Source organism: Pipistrellus kuhlii, unplaced genomic scaffold, assembly GCF_014108245.1.
Source record: "Pipistrellus kuhlii isolate mPipKuh1 unplaced genomic scaffold, mPipKuh1.p scaffold_m20_p_1, whole genome shotgun sequence".
In the NCBI taxonomy this organism is placed as follows: domain Eukaryota; kingdom Metazoa; phylum Chordata; class Mammalia; order Chiroptera; family Vespertilionidae; genus Pipistrellus; species Pipistrellus kuhlii.
In genome coordinates this window covers 90,217,664-90,238,587 of record NW_023425404.1, presented here as the reverse complement: position 1 = coordinate 90,238,587, position 20,924 = coordinate 90,217,664, and the positions used below count along the sequence as shown (strand labels likewise).

Below are 20,924 nucleotides of genomic sequence, written 5' to 3'. Positions count from 1 at the left end.
TACAAAAAACGAATGTACTGTTCAAAAAGCTGTTCCTAAAGGGTTAACAAAAATTCTTACTGGCAGAGTGTCCCACAGTAAAATTGCACAACATGTTACAAACCTAAAATAGTCATAGTGTAGCGTAAATAAGTTAAAATGTAAAAGCTATCAAGAGTACAGTATAAAATTTCCAAACGTTTCCTATTATTTAAAGTAAAAAAGGGGGTGACAGTGGAAGAATATCATGTAAGGAAAAATATCCTGAGAATAATTTACATCTAAAAAATTTGAGCTTTAGAAAATTAACCTTCATTCAAAACGCTAATAGCAATATACCCATGAAAATACACACATGGTGACAAAACAAGTCAGGGGAAAATCATTTGTGGGGGAAAAAATGGAAAAGAGTCCCAAATAAAATTTAAAGAAAATATCCCTTTATTAACTTTTGGTGGAGAATATGTTTGTATATTTTCAGAAAACAACTCCAAGATCATCTGGAATCCTGTAACAGAGAGAAATAGGCAGAAGCGCTCTAGCCATAAAGACAGAAGAGACACAGTATTCAGAGATGGAAGATGCTGATGATGCCTCAGCATACCAGCAGACAGCAGCTGCGGGTTGCTGAAGGATGCCCAGGACCAAACCAGAGACGGGCGGACCTGCATTACCACCATGTGTCCACCAACCAGATCTGAAATATCATGGCTGGAATGTACACATAAAGAACTATCTGGCATTGAAATTGGGACTCAAAAAAACTGTTGGCCCAGAAAGGAACTCACTACAGACTGATTCATTTGCCTCTCAGCATAACCATTATGTCTTGTTGCAGTTTAGGTTCTTAACAAGGGTATTTCTTGGATCACATGATCTCACACATCTAGAGGAAATAATGAACATAAACAGACCCAGAGAAAGAGAACCAGCGATCAGACTCTCAAACCTCAGAGGGAAAGTAAGGGAGGGTGAGGGTAAGGGGAAGAGATCAACCAAAGGACTTGTGTGCATACATATGGGCCTACCCAGTGGCCATGGACAATGGGAGTTTGTGTGTGGGGGGACATATCTAGGGAGGGGTTTGGGATGGAATGGGGGAATAAGGACAATTATGTGAGACCATAATAAAAAATAAAAAAAAAAGCACTTGCACTGCAGGGATGTTTTCTTCTGTTACTAATTTATACAGTTAGACAATAACAGATAAATATATTAATATATTAATCTTTATTTAATAAATCTTAATTAATAAAGAAATAAGAGCACATATCTCAATGTGGGGTTGGGAGAACAAGAAGAGGTACCAAAGAACTTATATACTTATATGCATAGCCCATGGACATGGGCAATAGGATAGGGTAGAGAAGACCTGGGTCGGGGGAGGGGAGCTAGCTGATTTGGCTCAGTATATAGAAGAGTCCTGGGTTGTATTCCTGTCAAGGGCATATGCCCAGGTTGCAGACTCAATTCCCAGTAGGGGGTGTGCAGGAGACAGCTGATCAATGATTCTCTCTCATCATTGATGTTTCTATCTCTCCTTCTCCCTTTCTCTCTGAAATCAATAAAAATACATTAAAAAAATTAATATTCTACTGCAGGGAAGCCAGGAAGAAGGGTGTGAGAAACAAGCACACAAGGTTTCCCTGAGTCTTCAGAGGATTCCACCACAACCCTGCATGAAGAAAGAAAAAATTCTTTTCTAGGTATGAAAGAAAAAATTACTTCACAGCAAACTGTTTTCTTTACCAGACTCAAAATGGTGCTATGAGTCAAGGAGAGAGCAAGGCCTGCTTCACAGAGGTGGGCAGACAGTGTCCTACATCTCACAGCTCAGGGAAGGGCAGCTTTTGGAGAGACTGCCTCTGACAGTTCAAGGTCTCAAGATAGGGCCTCAAGTCAGAGACTCACTCGACTAGTGCTTCTCATTCTAAGACTGATGGCAAGAGGTCAACTTCAGCTCCTTTTCTGCCCCCAAACCCACCAGCCTTTTTTCTAGATCCAATCTGCCTATGACCTGAGAACCCAACCTAAGACCTGAGAGCCTATCCCAGCCATCACACTAGCACACAAAACACAGCACACCTTGCTAATGACTCAGGGGCCCTAGGAGAATGGCTTCAGTGTCTAAGGCAGCGTTTTTCAACCGCTGTTCTGCGGCACATGAGATGTTGCCTGGTGTGCCGTAGGTGCAGACAAGACAAGAATTTTATAATTTTTCACTATTTTGTTTACTTAATATTTCATAATAAAGTAATTATAAAATACTTTCTTTGTGTTTATTTGATTCCTATTCAAGAGAATTACTTTATATATAGTCAATATAGGCACAGAGTTAAATTTTTTAACATTTTCTAATGGTGGTGTGCCTCGTGATTTTTTTCATGAAACAAGTGTGCCTTTGCCCAAAAAAGGTTGAAAAACACTGGTCTAAGGGGTGTTTTTAGCTGTGAACACTCTCTTGCCCAGCCTCATGCACATCATCCAAAGACAGCTGCAGACACTAATTAAATGCCACACACATGTATCCCTATTTACACACAGTGTGTAAACACTCCTGCATCCTCATGACCATCACCTCTTTTCATTTAATCTCTTGTGAAAAACAAAGCAAAACAAACAAACAAAAAATACTGTGGCACAGAAAGACCACTGAGGTTCCTGTAGTCCTCTGTACATAAAGCTAATAATACACTCAAGCTGGAGGAGTTTCTAAAATTAACAGAGCGAGCACAAGCAGCTGCGAATGCTGACTCGGTCAGACCTACCATTCCAGTGGATTTCTACGCTCTCCCAGCTCTAGTGCTTTCAATTATAGACCAAATTTGACACAGTAAACTCAGAGTTGTGACTATTAGTCAGAATGAAAGGAATTTTTTTTTGTGTGTCATTTAATTTAATTTTATTTAGTGGTCTTCATAAAATTAAATTAAATGACACAAAAACACCCATTTCCTTTCATTCTGACTAATAGTCACAACTCTGAGTTTCCATATGCTAAGGGATATTTCTGGTGCCTGATCTGGGCTGGGGTTGGAATACTGGAGCACTTCTACTCACAAACTACTATGCTGGAGCATTTCAGGGCTACTCAAAAGGCAGTGTAATGTGGTGGGGGAAAAGAAGCACAGGCTCTCAAAGCCAGCCAACTTGGGTTTAATTTCTGGTTCCATCATTTACTAGCAAGCCACTTAATTTCTCAATGCCTCAGTTTCCTCATCTGCTGAATGGGGATAATAACAGAACCTTATTGACTGAATCATTATAAAAATTTAATGTTTGTAATATGTTCTGACCTTTGCCTAGATATATTATTAAATAAGTAAATAAGTAACTCAAAAGTCAAAAAATTCTGAGAGAAGTGGTGAGGGAGGAGGAAGATTTAATCTTCTAGGGAAAAGCCAAAGCAAAGCATCTCCTGGGGGTAGGGGTGAAGGGTGACTCAATGGTTTTATAAGAGTCAACAGTGGGAGAAACCAAGATGGCGGCATAGATAAACACCTAAACTGCTGCCTTCCACAACAATTTCAAGACTACAACTAAAAAAACAGAACAGACATGATCCAGAACCACAGGAAAACTGGCTGAGTGGAAATTTTACAACTACAAGGAAGAGGAAAGCACACTGAGAATCAGAGGTGCTGCAAAGGACTGAGGTATAGAGACAGGTGCACAGAAAGGAAGGGTGGCTGAGGAGAGGGAAGGAAGCCCATGACTGCATTGAACCCCAGTTCTGGGCAAAATGCCTGGGCCCAGGTTCATATGGGGGGAGTCTGGACTGTCAGGTAGAGAAAGGCAAACAGACTCAGAGACTTGGGGAAGCCGCAGCAGGCAGGGGTGTGTAGGCGTGCATGCAAGGGCAGGGCTGACAAGAAGCCAATACTGTTTGCTCAGCCCTGATACTCAGCCCCATCCAAGCCGAGCACCGAGGCTTTTAGAATTTTGAAAGTCTGGTCCTATAAGACTGTCTCCAGCATAGGTCTCCTGGCATAGACACAGCTAATACGCATAGGCAATTGGCCTGGAGGTCAATTCCTCCCAGTGATACCAACAACAATCAAGACTTAACTATAGCTGAAACCGGTTTGGCTCAGTGGATAGAGTGTCGGCCTGCAGACTGAAGGGTCCCGGGTTCGATACTGGTCAAGGGCATGTACTTTGGTTGCGGGTACATCCCATGGGGTGTGTGCAGGAGGCAGCTGGTCAATGATTCTCTCTCATCGATGTTTCTAACTCTCTATCCCTCTCTCGTCCTCTCTGTAAAAAATCAATAAAATATGTTAAAAAAAAGACTTAACAATAAAAAGGCTGTACACACAGACCATAAAGGGGTGCATCAAGAGTGTCCACCTCAGGTGACTGAGGAGGCTGACCCACTGGGCCATATAGGAAACCTAGCAAACAAAGCTACCCTACCAACTCAGGGATGCAGCGAAAATGCGGAGACAAAGATCACTAATGAAAGAAATGGGGGGACATAAATGACTAGATATAGAATTCAAAATCATAGTTATAAGGATTTTCAAGAATTTCCTGGAAAAGGCTGGTAAATTTAGCCAGACCCTCGAGGATATGAAAAAGGACTAAATAGAAATTAAACACACACTGACTGAAATAAAAATAATATATATATATATATATATATATATATATATATATATATATATATATATATATATATTATTCAGAGACCCAACAGCAGACTAGAGGAATGCAAGAATCAAGTCAAAGATTTGAAATACAAAGAAGCAAAAAACACTCAACCAGAAAAGCATATGGAAAAATAATCCAAAAAGATGAAAATAGTGTAAGGCCTCTGGGAAAACTTTAAGCATAACAACATCAGAATTATGGGGATGCCAGAAGAAGAGAAAGAGCAAGACATTGAAAACCTATTTAAAGAAATAATGACTGAAAACTTCCCCCACCTGGTGAAATAAATAAACTTACAAGTACAGGAAGCACACAGAACCAAAACAAAAGGAATCCAAAGAGGACCACACCAAGATATATCATAATTAAAATGCCAAGGGCAAAAGACAAAGAGAGAATCTTACAAGCAGCAAGAAAAAAGCAGTTGGTTACCTACAAGGGAGCACCTATATGACAATCAGCTGACTTCTCAATAGAAACTATGCAGACCAGTCGGGAGTGGCAAGAAATATTCAAAGTGATGTATAGCAAGAACCTACAACCAAGATTACTCTACCCAGCAAAGTTATCACTCAGAATTGAAAGACAAATAAAGACCTTCACAGATAAAAAGAAGGTAAAGGAGTTAATCACCACCAAACCAATATTATATGAAATGCTGAAATGTATTCTTTAAAAAGAGGAAGAAGAAGAAAAAAGTAAAGATAAAAATTATGAACAACAAATACCCTGTTTCCCCAAAAATAAGACAGTGTCTTATATTAATTTTTGCTCCCAAAGATGCGCTAGGTCTTATTTTCAGGGGATGTCTTATTTTTCCATGAAGAAAAATACAGTACACATTTATTGTTAAATGAAAATGAAGAAAATTTATTACCTGTATACGGTATGGTAGTATGGTAGTTGTCAACACAAACCAGACAAACTGTGAATCCTACAGTATCAAGAATTTATTCATTTATTCAATGACAATCATGTCATCATCTTCTGGAACATCATCATAACAATCCAATTCCTGAATTTCCTGGTGAATTTCTTGTGACTCCATTTCTTTCAGAATCAGTGGACCAAATCTCTCATGTTTAGCAATAGCACTGTCTTTAAATGAGTACTTCTTGTCAAGATAGCCTGCTCGCAGTGCATTTGCAATGCAACTGTCAGTGATTTTCTCCCATGAATTCTTCACCCAAGTCACAACTTCTTACAGTTTAGGTTCTACAAAGTTTCCACGCTGATTTCTCTCCATTCTATTTTCAATGTGGTCATTAATTTCCATGCACAAATTGTCTTTGAATGGCTTGTTTATTGCAATATCAAGAGTGTGGAGATAGGCCGTCATTGCTGTGAGAATCATTATCTGATCTATTTTTATTTTGTGAAGAAATGTCTTCATGTCTTTAGTGCGGTGAGTGCTGGCTGCATCCCAGACTAGCAGACCTCTTTGGCTCCCTTGCATAACAAGCGGCGGCATTAAATCAACCCATTTCCTTATAACTGCTGTGTGGCCCAGGCTTTTTCAGTTTCAAGAATAAAAATGCCCAAAACACATACAATCTTTTCCTTCTTGCCCTTAGAAATGATTAAAGGTGGGATTTTAGTGCCACCCAGACGAATTGCCAAAATACAGGAAACAGGTGCACTTTCGTAAGCAGTGGAGGGAATGTACACTAAGGAGGCACCCCGCTGTTCAATTGTTGTTTGAGATGATTGGCCCATAAACACTGCAGTTTCATCCATAGCAATCATGTTGGAAAGATTGTATTTAGAGAAGTCAGCATCATCAATAAACGACTTGAATGCAAGTACCTGCTTAATAACTTGAGCATCTTCCAACCTAAACAATGTTGTACTGGTAGATCTTCTTAAAGACAGTTCACTTCGCTGAAAGAAATTATCCAGCCAGTGTTGTGATGCTTTGAAGTCTTCGGGGCTATGTCAAACTGTGGTGCCATTGCAAGGGCAAATTCTTGAATCTGAGCCCTATTCACAACCAAAGCCTTTGCTCTCCTGTCAACAACCCATTCACAGATCAGATCTTTCAGCTCGGAAAATAATGGTTGCCTACCTGATACACACTTGCGCTTTTTAGCATTTCCCTGGTCCACTTGTTCAATGAGGTTACCATACTCTGCTCGCCATTTTCGGACCAATCGGATACTCAACATCTTCTCTTTGCAGAAAGCAGTAAGATTTTGGCCCCAAGAATCTTCCACGATTCCTTTCTTGTACTCCACGGAGTAGCTTTTTCTTTTTGCACTCATTTCTAGGGGTAAAAAAAAAAAGGACTTTTGTGGTATCAAGGTGGGGGGAGGGGGATCACTTAAAATGACACGGGGGGGGGGGATCAGAGGAGGGAATCAAAATGGCACAGGAGAATCAGAGGGGGAATTACCATTTTAGTAACCCCTTTTGATCTTCCTGTGTCATTTTTGATTGCTCCCTCTGATCCTCCTGTGTCATTTTAAGTGATCCCCCTCTCCCCACCCCTGTGCCACTGAACACCTTCACCAGACATCCCCTCTACCCCTTTATCAGACACTTACCTCCTGGGGCCTGCCTGGGGACTGTCACTGGGCTTGCTGGGGCCTGGATCTGGGCTGGAGCAGGTTTTGCCACTGACTGAGAACCTTCAGTTATCATGAGGACGGCCGCGAGCATCAAGTAGTGTCACCAGAGACAGACAAGCACTCAGCACCTTCGCCATGTCCCATCTGCTCTAATCTTCCTGTTCTTCTACATGCATCTGTGAAAGTCTCCTCCTCTCTCCCGCCCCACGCTCACTGCTCACTCTGACCTCCCCTCCGCCTCCACACAGCAGTATCGTCAGGACTCCGCATAACGTCACTGGTTGCTAGACGCCAGTCCTAGTGACCAGTTTACAGTAAATTAATTTTCATTCTGAGACAGAGCCTTGGGGGGGCCTTATTTTTGGGGGGATGCCTTATATTTCACTCAGAAGGAAACCTGTAAGAAGGTCTTATTTTCGGAGGATGTTTTATTTTTGGGGAAACACAGTACGTAACTATCAACAAGTGAACCCCAAAATCAAGTGAATTAAAAAATTGAGAACAGATTAAACTAGTGAATATAATAGAATCAAGGGCTTAGAAAGGGAGTAGACTGATAATTCCCAGGGGGAAAGGAGTATGGGGGTGCAGGAAGAGATTGAACAAAAATTGTACACCTACAAATGAGGACAGTGTGAGGGAGGAAAGGGCAGTGGGTGGGGTGGAAACCAGGTTGAGGAGAGCTATGGGGGGAAAAAGGAGAAACTATTGTAATAATCTGAACAATAAAGATTTATTAAATAAATAAATAAAAGAGTCAGCAGTGGACACCAGTGATTATAATATTCCCTGAACAATAAGACGACAGCAGCTATTCACCTTGGTAGATGGATGCCAATTCTCAGGGAGCTCATGGTCCAGTCAGAGGATAAGGCATAGATAGAAAACAAACTGGACCATAATGTAAGAAACCATCCCACCCAGCACTCCAGGCATATGAAAAGGTGGGCTCCTGGTGCCCAAGAAGGGCGAAGCCAGGAAGTGCTTCTGGAAGAGGTGTGAAGTGGGGCTTTGGGAGCTGCCTTTGGCCTCACAGAGGAACCTTCCTTACTCTTTGCCAGATGGTGACACAGACTTCTGAAAGCAGAGCCAAACCAGAGCAAAAATGAAATTCAGAACCACAAACAGTTCCCAGCCCTCTTGCCAGCCCCACAGTGCTGGTCTAGCCAGGGGAAGTTGGCAACAGCTTCCCCACTGGCATCTTCCACTTCCTGGCACCTCTTATTCCACAATTCTAGTGACCAGAGTCATCTTAAGTGATGCCTAATGTTCCTGGGGATTTCCAGTAGGAACTCCTTGGTGACTGGAAAACCTATATTCCTGAAGATCCCCAAACACTTCACACATTGAGTGCTTGCTTTGGGCTTTCCATGCATTATTTCACTGAACCCTCACACCAGCACGAAAGTGGCTGCTATTATCTGTATTTTACAGATTATAACTCTGAGGTTCAGAGAGAAGTAGCCATCTTCCCAGACAACACAGCTAGTGAGGAGCTGGGAGGTCTATGGGACTCCAGAGTCTGACCTCTTGGGATTTTAACAACCTTGGTGGGATTCAGGAAGGCGGACAAGCCTTTCTCAGACCTTTGCATCATACTGGAGAGGTGGCCACCTCAGCAGGTGAAGTCCCTGGTCCAGAGACAAGAGAGAAGAGAAGGTTGCAAAGAATTTTCAAGAGGATCCATCCTCATGATGCTAGAGCCTTATAAGGTACTTCCCAGAGTGGGCAAGGTAGCACACCTTTCTTTTTTCTTTTTTGTTAATTATCACCCAAAGAAATTTTTCCATTGATTTTTAAAGAGAGTGGAAAGGAGGGGAGAAACAGAGAAACTTTGATGTGAGAGAGACACATCAATTGGTTGCCTCCTGCATGTGCCTAGCCTACAACCGAGGTTAAGTGCCCTTACAGGAATAAAACATTGGACCCTTCAGTCTGAAGGCTGACCTCTATCCACTGGGACAAACTGCTAGGGCAAGTAGCACATCTTTAAAGCACTAAAATAATCTGTCATCAGCAACCAGTAAGGTCCAGTTGCAGTTGTCCTGTAGAAGGGAAAACTAAGGTCCACAAAGGATGGAATTATAATATTTTTAAATCCTTGAGCCAGATGCCCATGTTCCCCTAGCATCACACTGCCCCTAAAATCATTCATGAATAAATCCCACAGTCCAAGGAATGCATCCATGGTGGTAGGTGGTGGACTCTGGCAGGGAAGCAGTGGACAACTACCCTCAAACATGCTGGAGTTGGCACACGTCTGAATTAGAGGCATTGATCTCTCCAAAGCCAGATGACTCTCTACTATTGTATGTAGTGTTCTCTAAGCTGGTAGGAAGTCTTGGTCAGAAAGAGGCCCTGCCTCAGGGCCCAAGGCCTATCTTCCCTCAATCCTATACTTTACTTCCTACCTGAGCCAACAGATCCACCCAGGCAAGCAGCTAGAGGGCATGGCCTACAGGCCAGCTTTGGAGAAGCAGGTTCCATGCACAGGAGGAGGGAGGGACCACAAAAAGCCAGATAGCTTTCTACACTGACACTTGAAGCACTTCATGGTTTGGTCTCAGAGGAAGGGCATGGCCTCAAGGCAACTGAGGGAAGAGAAGATAAGAGGCTCCTGACTCTAATCTCAGAGACTCAAGGACCAAAGACCCTTTCCTTCCTGAAGGTTTCCCTGGATGGGGTTAGAAGTGGAGGTCTCAGAACAGGATGAACTCTATTAGCCTCCTCTTGTCCCCATATGCCCATGCTTGCCTTTGAGCACATATGCTCATACACACACATTAATGCACATATACATGTCTACATAGCTGCACACATATACATATAGGGTGGCAGACAAGCAGTTTTACACAGAGTTTATTCTTACATTATTATTTATTAGTTTTAATCAATTGTATTAATTATTAATTATTTTCTTATTTTCCAGGCAAACCAACTTGTGCCCCACCCTATATGCACAAGCATAAACATACCCAGGATTACATTTTTCTTCATATGTACTCCTATGAATTTTTGCCCTCATACATGCATCCATTTTCACACATGCATATTTTCTTTTTTTTATTACTTTATTAAGGTATTACATATGTGTTCTCATCCCCCTATTATACCCTCAAACTCCCCCACACACACTCATGCCCTCACCCCCAGTTGTCTGTGTCCACTCAGGCAAACTTATATGCATGCATACAAGTCCTTTGGTTGATCTCTCCCCCTTATTCCAACCCTCCCCTACCTTCCCTCTGAAGTTTGACAGTCTGATTGATGCTTCTTTGTCTCTGTATCTGTTTTTGTTCATCAGTTTATGTTGTTCATTATATTCCACTAGAGGCCCGGTGCATAAAATTCTTACACAGGGGTGGGGTGTCCCTCAGCCCAGCCTGCAACCTCTCCAATCTGGGACTCCTCCAGGGATATCTGAGTGCCTGTTTAGGCCTGATCCCAGCAGAGCAGTTGGACATTCAGGCCTAATCGGGCAGTTGGACATTCCTTTCACAATCCAGGACTGATGGCTCCCAATGATGCACATGCCTGTCTGCCTGATTGCCCCTAACTGCTTCTGCCTGCCAGCCTGATCACCCCCTAACTATTCCCCTGCCAGCCTAATAGACCCCTAACTGCTCCCCTGATAGCCCAAATGCCCCTGCCCTCCCTTGCTGGCCTGGTCAAACCTAACTGTCCTCCCTTGCAGACTTGATCACCTCCAACTGCCCTCCCTTGCAGACCTGGACCCTCCCAACTGCCCTCCTCTACAGGCCATCTTGTGGTGGCCATCTTGTTTCCACATGGGGGAGGGCATCCTTGACCAAATGGCGATGGCCATATTGTGTGTTGGAGCGATGGTCATTTTGCATATTACTCTTTTATTAGATAGGATAAATGAGTGAGATCATGTGATATTTATCTTTCAGTTACTGGCTTATTTCACTTAGCATAATGCTCTCCAGTTTCATCCGTGCAGTTGCAAATGGTAAGAATTCCTAGTACCATAGTTTTTTAATCCACTCATCTGCAGATGGGCACTTAGGCTGTTTCCAAATCTTAGCTATGGTGAATTGTGCTGCTATGAACATAGGGGTGTATATATCCTTTCTGATTGGTGTTACTAGTTTCTTGGGGTGCATTCCTAGATATGGGATGACAGGGTCAAATGGGAATTCCATTTTTAGTTTTTTGAGGAAACTCCATACTGTTCTCCATGGTGGCTGCACCAGCCTGCATTCCCAGCAGCAGTGCACAAAGGTTCCTTTTTCTCTGCATCCTTGCCAACACTTGTCATTTGCTGATTTGTTGATAATAGCCATTCTGACAGATGTGAGATGATATCGCATTGTCATTTTGATTTGCATCTTTCAGATAATTAGTGACTTTGAGAATGTTTTCATATGTCTCTTGGCCTTCCTTCTGTCATTTTTAGAAAATTATCTACTTACATCCATTACTCGCTTTTTGATTGGATTGTTTCTTTTGTTAAGTTGTATGAGTTCCCTGTAAATGTTGTATTGTAGATTAAACCCGTATTGGTGATAACATTGGCAAATATGTTCTCCCACACAGTGAGCTTTCTTGTTGTTTTGTTGATCGTTTCTTTTGCTGTGCGGAAGCTTTTTATTTTGATGTAGTCCCATTTGTTTATTTTCTCTTTAGTTTCCATTGCCCTAGGAGCATTATCAGTGAAGAAACTGCTTCAGCATATGTTTGAGATTTCGCTGCCTGTGAATTCCTCTAGTATTTTTTATAGTTTCCTGTCTTATGTTTAAGTCCTGTATCCATTTTGAGTTTATTTTTGTGTATGGTGTAAGTTGGTGGTCTAGCTTCACTTTTTTTTTTTTTTTTTGCATGTATCTGTCCAATTTTCACAACACCGCTTACTGAAGAGACTGTCTTAACTCCATTGTATGTTCATGCCTTCTGTCAAATATTAATTTGGTATAGTGGTTTGGGTGGATTTCTATGTTCTCTATTCTATTCCATTGATCTATATGTCTATTCTTGTGCCAGTACCAGGTTGCTTTAAGAACAGTGGCTTTGCAAAATAGCCTGATAGCTGGTATTGAGATCCCACCTACTTTGTTCTTCTTTCTCAGGATTGCTGCAGCTATTTGGGGTCTTTTTTATTCCAGATGAATTTTTGGAGAGTTTGTTTTAGGTCTGAGAAATATGCCATTGGTATTTTAATGGGGATTGCATTGAATCTATAGATTGTTGTGGGTAGTATGGAAATTTTGATGATATTGATTCTATCAATCCATGAACATGATATGTTCTTCCGTCTTCCTCTATCTCTTTTTTCAGTGTCCTATAGTTTTCACATATAGGTCTTTTATCTCCTTAGTTAAGTTTATTCCTAGGTACCTTAATTTTTTTGATGTAATGGTAAATGGGATTGCTTTTTTAGTCTCTCTTTCTGTAAGTTCATTATTGGTATAAAGAAATGCCATAGATTTCTTGGCATTGATTTTGTATCCTGCTACATTGCTGAGTTCATTTATTTAGTATAATAATTTTTTCATGGAGTTTTTAGGGTTTTCTATGTACAGTATCATGTCATCTGCGAATAAGGACAGTTTTATGTCTTCTTCTCCAATTTTATGCCTTTTATTTCTTCTTCTTGTCTGATTGCAATGGCTAGTACTTCCAGTACTATGTTGAACAGGAGTGGTGAGAGTGGGCATCCCTTTCTTGTTGCTGTTCTTAGTGGAAATGGTTTTAGTTTTTATGCATTGAGTATGATGTTGGCTTTGGGTTTATCATATGTAGCTTTTATTGTGTTGAGGTATGATCCTTCTATTCCCACCTTGCTGAGGAGTTGGTTTTTTTTTTGTTTGTTTGTTTGTTTGTTTGTGTTTTTTTGTGTTTTTTTTAATCAAGAAATGGTGTTGGATTTTGTCAAATGCTTTTCTGCATCAATAAATATAATTGTGATTTTTATCTCTCAATTTGTTTATGTGATGTGTATCACATTTATTGATTTGTGGATATTGTACCATTCTTGAATCCCTGGGATAAATCCAACATGGTCATGGTGTAGGATCTTTCTAATGTTCTGCTGGATCTGACTTGCTAGAATTTTGTTGAGGATTTTAGCATCTATGTTCATGAGGGATATTGGCTTATAATTTTCTTTCATTGTGTTGTCTTTATCTGGTTTTGGTAATAGAGTGATGCTGGCTTCATAGAATGAGCTTGGAAGTGTTTCTTCCTCTTGAATTTTTTGGAATATTTTAAAAAGGATAGGTTTTAGTTCTTCCTTGAATGTTTGATAAAACTCCCTATGAAGCTTGCCCAGGCTTTTGTTTGCTGGGAACTTTTTTATGACTGCTTCAATTTCTTCCATAGATATTGGCCTATTGAGATTTTTAGAATCTTCCTGATTGAGTTTTGGAAGGTTGTATTTTTCTAGAAATATGTCCATCTCCTCCAGGTTGTCTAGTTTGTTGGAGTAGAGTTGTTCATAGTATTTTTTAACAATCATTTGTATTTCGGTGAGATCTGTTGTTATTTCTCCTCTTTCATTTCTGATTTTATTTATTTGGGTCATCTCTCTTTGCTTCTTGGTGAGCCTAGCTAGAAGTTCATCAATCTTGTTCATCTTTTCAAAGAATCAGCTCTTGGTTTCACTGATTTTTCATATTGTTTTTTCCCCTCTGTTATTAATTTATGTTCTGATCTTTATTATCTCTATTTTTTTCTTCTCACTCTGGGCTTTTCTGATTGCTCTCTAATTCTTTGAGTTGTAGAGTTAGATGATTTGCTAACATTTTTACTTGTTTTCTGAGGTAGGCCTCTAGAGCTATAAACATCCCCCTCAGGACTGCTTTCATTGTGTTCCATAGATTTTGTGTATTTATTGTCTTTAGTTTTCAGCATGTTTTTAATTTCTTATTTGATCCCATTGGTAACCCAATCATTATTTAATAGCATGATATTCAGCTTCCAAGTATTTGAGTTTTTTGGATTTTTTTTTTTTTTACTGTAGTTTATTTCCAATATTATGCCATTGTGGTCCGAGAAGATGCTTGGTATGATTTCAATCTTCTTGAATTTGGGGAGACTTTGCTTGTAACCCAGTATGAGGTCTATTTCTGAAAATTTCTAATGTGCACTTGAGAAGAACATATATTCCATGGCTTTGGGGTGGAATGTTCTGAAGATGACAATTAAGTCCATCTGATTTAATGAGTCATTTAGGATTGCTGATTTTTTAATTAATTAATTAATTAATTTTTCTTTTGTCTGGAGCAGTGGTCAGCAAACTCATTAGTCAACAGAGCCAAATATCAACAGTACAACAATTGAAATTTCTTTTGAGAGCCAAATTTTTTAAACTTAAACTTCTTTTAACACTACTTCTTTAAAATAGACTCACCCAGGCTGTGGTATTTTGTGGAAGAGCCACACTCAAGGTACCAAAGAGCCACATGTGGTTCGTGAGCCACAGTTTGCTGACCACTGGTCTAAAGGATTTATCCAGATTCTCTCTAAAGGACTTTATTAAAGTCCCTTGCTATGATCGTATTGTTGTCAATATCTCCCTTGATATATTTCAGGATTTTTTTTGTGTGTGTGTGTGTATGTGTGTGTGTGTGTGTGTGTGTGTGTGTGTGTGTTTATGTATGTATTTGGGTGCTCCTGCATTGGGTGTATATATGTTTATCAGGGTTATACCCTCTTGTTGTATTATGAAGTGGCTTTCCTTATCTTTTATCATGACCTTCAATTTGAGGTCTATTTTGTCAGATATAAGTATTGCTATCCCAGATTTTTTTCCTTTCTATTTGCCTGAAAAATATTTTTCCATCCCTCACTTTCAGTCTGTGTGAGTCCCTTGTTATGAGGTGGATCTCTTGTATACAGCATATATATGGGTCATGCTTTTTAATCCATTTAGCCACTCGATGTCTTTTGATTGGAGTATTTAGTCTGTTTCCATATGAAGTTATTATTGAAAGTTACTTTTTTGTAGTCATTTTTATTTTTGTGCCGGTGTTCCTTTTTACCTTTTTATTTCTTCTTTTTACAGCATTCCCTTTAGCATTTTTTGCATTGCTGGTTTAGTAGTGATAAACTCCCTTAGCCTTTTTTGTGTGTGTGTCTATGAAGATCCTGTTTCCCCTTCAATTTTGATTAATTGTCTTGCTGGATAGAGTATTCTTGGATTCAGTCCTTTGTAATACTTGTATACCTCCTTGCATTCTCTTCTAGCTTAATGTGTTTCTGTTGAAAATTTACTTGATAATCTGATGGGAGATCCTTTGTAGGTAACTCTCTGTTTCTCTCTTTCAGACTTTAAGATTCTCTCCTTGTAGTTAACATTTGCCATTGTAATTATGATGAGTTTGGTCTTTTGGAATTCATCTTGCTTGGGACTCTCTGTATTTTTTTATCTTTTTTCTTCCCCATATCCGGGAAGTTTTCTGTTGTTATTTCTTCAAATAGATTTTCTAATCCTTGCTGCTCTTACTGTCCTTCTGGCAGCCCTATTATATGTATGTTACTTCATTTCATGTTGTCCCAAAGCTCCCTTAGCCTCTCCTCCTGCTTTTTAATTTTTTTTCTCCAGTTGCTTTTCAGAGTGCTTGTTTCTCTATCTCATCTTATAATTCACTAATTCAGTCCTCTACTTCTTCAAGTCTACTGTTGAAACCTTCTATGGTGTTTTTGATTGTAGCCGTATCACTTTTAATTTCTTGCTGATTCTTACATAGATTGTTGATTTTCTCATCCATCTGGTGTATGAATTGTATGACCATTACTCTGAATCCTTTTTCTGTCATGCTGCATGCTTCAATTTCACTAATTTCCTTTCTTGGCAACTCCTCATTTTCTTTCCTGTGGGGATTGTGTTGTCTCCCCATTCTGACTATCACCAGAAAGTTCAAACATTGAGTTGCATGGGCCTGGGCCATGTGCAGTGGAAGCTTCATACCACCCAAGTGTCACTGAAGAGCTCCTACACTAAGACATGTGGCTGCCATGGGTTGGGGCGACCCAGGTTTGCTCAGGGACAGCATTACCAGTGCTCAGTGTGGCCTCGTGTGTGCACCTAGAATCAGGGATCCTACCTGCGACACACTGAAACAGAGACCCTGATGCCATGTGCCAAAGAATCAGAGTCCCCTAGCGTGTGCCAGTACCAAGAGTCGAGTATCAGAGTCTCTGTTGCTTCGTGTGGCCTCATGCTGAGAATTAGAGTCCCTGTGTGCAAATGCACCAAGAAGTGGAGTCATTGGCTCTTAGTGCAAATGCACTGGTAGTCAGGGATCCCAGGCACACACGTTAAGAAACAGACTCAAGTCACTAGTGTTCAGTGCTGCCTCCTGCCTGGAGAATCAGAGTCCTGGTCAACTTTGGGGACTGGATTGCACAGTAGCATTGTGTCAGCAGGAAATCCACTCCTGTGCTGTGGAAAACCAACTTCATTGTGCGCTTTCCCAGAATCAAAGTCAGGTGGCACTACCGCCCTGAGTGGGCTTCAGGTATGGTCACCCAATTGTGTTGTGGGGAACAGATTCCCAGTGTCCACTCACTCCCAGGCTCAAATGCCTGTAGTGATGCTGTGGCCTGTATGAGGGTGGGTCTATCAGTTAGTATGGTGGTGCCAGGGAGCCTGCAGGGAAGTGGATAAGCTCTGTGATTCACAGAAATCTGCGACCGGAATGTCTGGATTCTTGGTGTCTGTTGGTCTGCAGCTGTGGTCTCAGGTCTCTATCCCCAGTGGCTATAGTGTCCTGGTTTTTTGTGTGTTGTTTTTGTTTGTTTGTTTGTTTGTTTCTTTTGAGAGCCAAGTTTTTTTGTTTGTTTTTTTAATTTTTTTAAAATTTAATAAATCTGTTTCACCCTCCATAGCTCCCCTTCAGCTGGTCCCCATCCCACCCTCTGCCCTTACCTCCCCCCACACACCACTGTCCTCATCCATATGTGTATGATTTTTGTCCAGTCTCTTCCCATATCCCCAACTCAGACATCCCTTTCCCCCTGATAATTATCAATCCCCTTCCATTTTATGACCCTGATTCTATTATATTCACCAGTTTATTCTGTTCCTCAGATTTTTAATTCACTTGACTTTTAGATTCACTTGTTGATAGATATATATTTGTTGTTCATAATTTTTATCTTTACTTATTTCTTTCCCCCCCCCCCCTCTTTTTAAAGAACACCTTTTAGCATTTCATATAATACTGGTTTGGTGGTGATGAACTCCTTTAGCTTTTTCTGATCTGTGAAGCTCTTTATCTGCCCATCAATTCTGAATGATAACTTTGCTGGGTAGAGTACTTTGGTTGTAGGTTCTTGCTATTCATCACTTTGAATATTTCTTGGCACTCTCGTTTGGCCTGCATAGTTTCTGTTGAGAAATCAGCTGATAGTCATATGGGTGCTCCCTTATAGGTAACCAACTGCTTTTCTCTTGCTGCTTGTAAGATTCTCTCTTTATCTTTTGCCCTTGGCATTTTAATTATGATATGTCTTGGTGTGGTCCTCTTTGGGTTCCTTTTGTTTTGGGTTCTGTGTGCTTCCTGTACTTGTAAATCTATTTATTTAACCAGGTGGGAGAAATTTTCAGTCATTATTTCTTCAAATAGCTTTTCAGTGTCTTGTTCTTTCTCTTCTTCTGGCATCCCCATAATTCTGATGTTGGTATGCTTGAAGTTGTCCCAGAGGCTTCTTACACTATCTTTAACTTTCTGAATTCTCTTCTCTTTTTGCTTCTCCAGAGGAGTATCCTTTGCCTCTTTTTATTCCAAATCTTTGACTTGATTCTTGCATTCCTCTAATCTGCTGTTGCGTCTCTGTATAATATTTTTATTTCAGTCAGTGTATGTTTAATTTCTAGTTGGTCCTTTTTAATATCCTCAAAGATCTCATTAAACTTATTGGCCTTTTCTAGGCAATTTTTCACAAACTTTATAACTGTGGTTTTGAACTCCATGTCCAGTCATTTGTTCTCCTCCATTTCATTTGTTTGTGTTCTATTTCCCTGTATCCTCATTTTCACTGCTTCCCTGAGTTGGTAGGGTAGCTTGGTGGGACTGGGTGTCCTATATGGTTCAATGGGTCAGCCTCCCAGTTACCTGAAGTGGACACTCTTGGTTTCCCCGTTTGTGGACTGTGTGTACAGCCTTTTTGTAGTTAAGTCTTTTTTTTTTTTTTTTAATTACCAAAGTTCCTGAAAAAAGAGGACTAGTTTATTTTTAGTATTAAGGAAGTTAACATTAATTCTCATTATTCAGACTCATCCATAATGAAAGTCACCAGCTTACAAAGTTGCAAACCTATACAGTGTCTAACAACTCCCACTAATTGTTAAGGACTTACACAAAAAAAAGGTTATGTGCATAGAAAAGATCAAAGAGTAGAAAGTGCCAATCAGAGGTATCCAGAGAGAAAGAAGGTTTTCTGTGACTGAAATAACATTTCCTGTCCATGGTTCTGGAATAAAGCACTTCTATTAGGAGCTGAGAAATTGCTGGTATCCCAACTGGATGCCTTAGCTCTCTGCCATGCCAGTTTTGGCCAGCCTAATGCAATCAGTTGGAGAAAGGCCTGGAGAAGAGCAGGAAGAAATGCTCAACTTCTGATCAATCTCCAGCCCCAAGGGTAGGGCTGAAGACTGAATACAAATATACTCAAAGCTTGACCCTGAATGGCTGTAGGCCAACTTGGAAAATGAACCACCTCGTATTTGAGTCAAACCTGCTCTGAACAGCCAGTGTGCTTCTATTCCAGGGCCCTTGTCCTGGAAATTCTTGGGAAAATGGGCATCAGAGGTGAGAGGCTGACATAGCTAGCGTTCTGTGATTTAAAAGGTCATCACTCACACAGATGGAAGCAACAGCCCTTAACACTATCCTTTAGATTATCAACATGATTCTACCTTTAGGGCAGCAGGGCTGAGTAAACCTTAATGATTTCAGGTTAGGCAGACTCTTGCGTCATAACCATTGTAGAAGCTATCGGTTCTACTCTATAAAATCTATGTGCAGTAGAGATCCAGGAGGCTGGGTCACTTAAAGACTGTGGCAAAACACATGGTCTTCAAAGATTTGCTCTTCGTCTAGTGAGAAGCTCTTGTCACAAATCGGACAATTCAAAGACAGAGTCTCAACGGGCTGCTGCTGCTAGATGTGATCAAAAACGTTGCCAGCGATGCTTGATTTACAGGTGGGACACTTACTGATGGAGGGCACCGCTTTCTTGGATGTCAGAATAGGGGTTTCCAAAGATAAGTCCTGGGTGTTGTCCTGCTCCTCCTTGATCCGAAGGCACTTGGTACGGCATACTGTCAAAATCCAGATCCATGTAACTCATCAGCCTGACATTATCCCTCTTCAAAAGATCATTTTCTCCTTCCAATCTCTCTTTCTCTTTCAGTAGAACATTATATATCATCTTTTCATCACTCAGCCTTTTGACAGGTCCAAGTTTTCATCTGTTAACTCCTGCTGTTTCTTCGTTGCAATAGCTTCTTGCTGCTTCAGCTTCTCCACTGTCTTCTCTAGCTTCTGCTCGTGCTTCCTCTGTTCCATTAAACTGAGAAAGAGCTAGCCATTTTCCCTTTTCAGACGTTCCAACTGCTCTGTCTTATCTTGAGCTTTCTGAACAAGCGTCTCCATTTCTTTCTCTTGAGTAGACAGCTGTGCTTGAAGCTGATCCACTCTGACTCCCATCTTCTGGTTTTGTTCTTTCAGTTGTAGCAGCTCTGTCTCCTAACTGTCCTTCTGCTCCTTGACTTTCTGTTCCAACTTCTTGTTGATGCTCTGTAAGGTTTCTAGCTCCTCCTGCTTTTTTTGGAGCTCAGCCTGCATGTCTGAGTTCTGCTTCTGGAGGCTGACACAGCTGTCCTTCAGCTCCTGGTTTTCCTTGCAAAGCTCATTGTTGTGTTGCTCAATCTCTTCCACCTCACCCTGAGTGGTAACAACCAGGATGTCCTCCTCACTTTCTGGACGGAACTGGAAAGGGATACTTGCTCCCCGGACCACACCATCCAGATCAACATAGCAGAACTGGTAATACTCATCATCCTTTGGCAGGCAATAAGCTTTGAATTGGACTTCTTGCTATTTGGTTGATAAGTTGTTTGGGTCAACAGGCAAAGTAATCCACATGAAGGTGTAATATTCACAAGTTGTCTTCCATCCCACTCTAAAAATTCCAATCCAATCCCTTCGAAGGGGAGTGAATTGCTGGGTGAGGGTGTAATAGCACGTGACATCCCCTCCAGGAACATAGAACTTCTCCACACTGTTAAAGATGACCTGAGAGAAGTGACAGTGGTCCCGCAAGACAGCTGACGTGGGTGGGTTTCCTACCGACTTCTCCATGGCAGGGTCCAGGGATAGCAGCCAGCCACGATGCCACAGGTCTGGGTCTGTAGTTAAGTCTTGATTGTTGTTGGTGTCACTGGGAGGAACTGACCTCCAGGCCCGCTGTGTCTATAATGGAAGAATTGCTGTGCTTGAGACATGTTTATGGGGCACGACTTGTTCCAGTAAGGTTTTGATGCTCACTGAGTCTGTCTCTTGAATGTGTCCCTTATGAGAGTAGTTGAAATATTGTGTCATCTCACACAGACCACTAAATACACTGGATCTCCAATGGGGTGCAGGTCAGCTACTATCTGAGGCCACCCAGCAGGAGCTACAGCAAGAACTATAGTTTTCTTCTCTTTGCTTGGGATTTGGCAGTTTTGGAGCAGTCTGACTGGAGCTGCAGTTT

The 20,924-nt window shown here is 41.0% G+C and overlaps 1 protein-coding gene and 1 pseudogene across 1 annotated transcript in view; both read right to left on the bottom strand.

Moving 5' to 3' along the window:
• The window catches only part of HCN4 (hyperpolarization activated cyclic nucleotide gated potassium channel 4), an 81,725-nt gene that overhangs the window by 34,958 nt on the left and 25,843 nt on the right, over positions 1-20,924 (bottom strand). The gene's annotated exons all lie outside the window — the stretch shown is intronic.
• Positions 18,860-20,574, bottom strand: LOC118729184 (annotated as a pseudogene).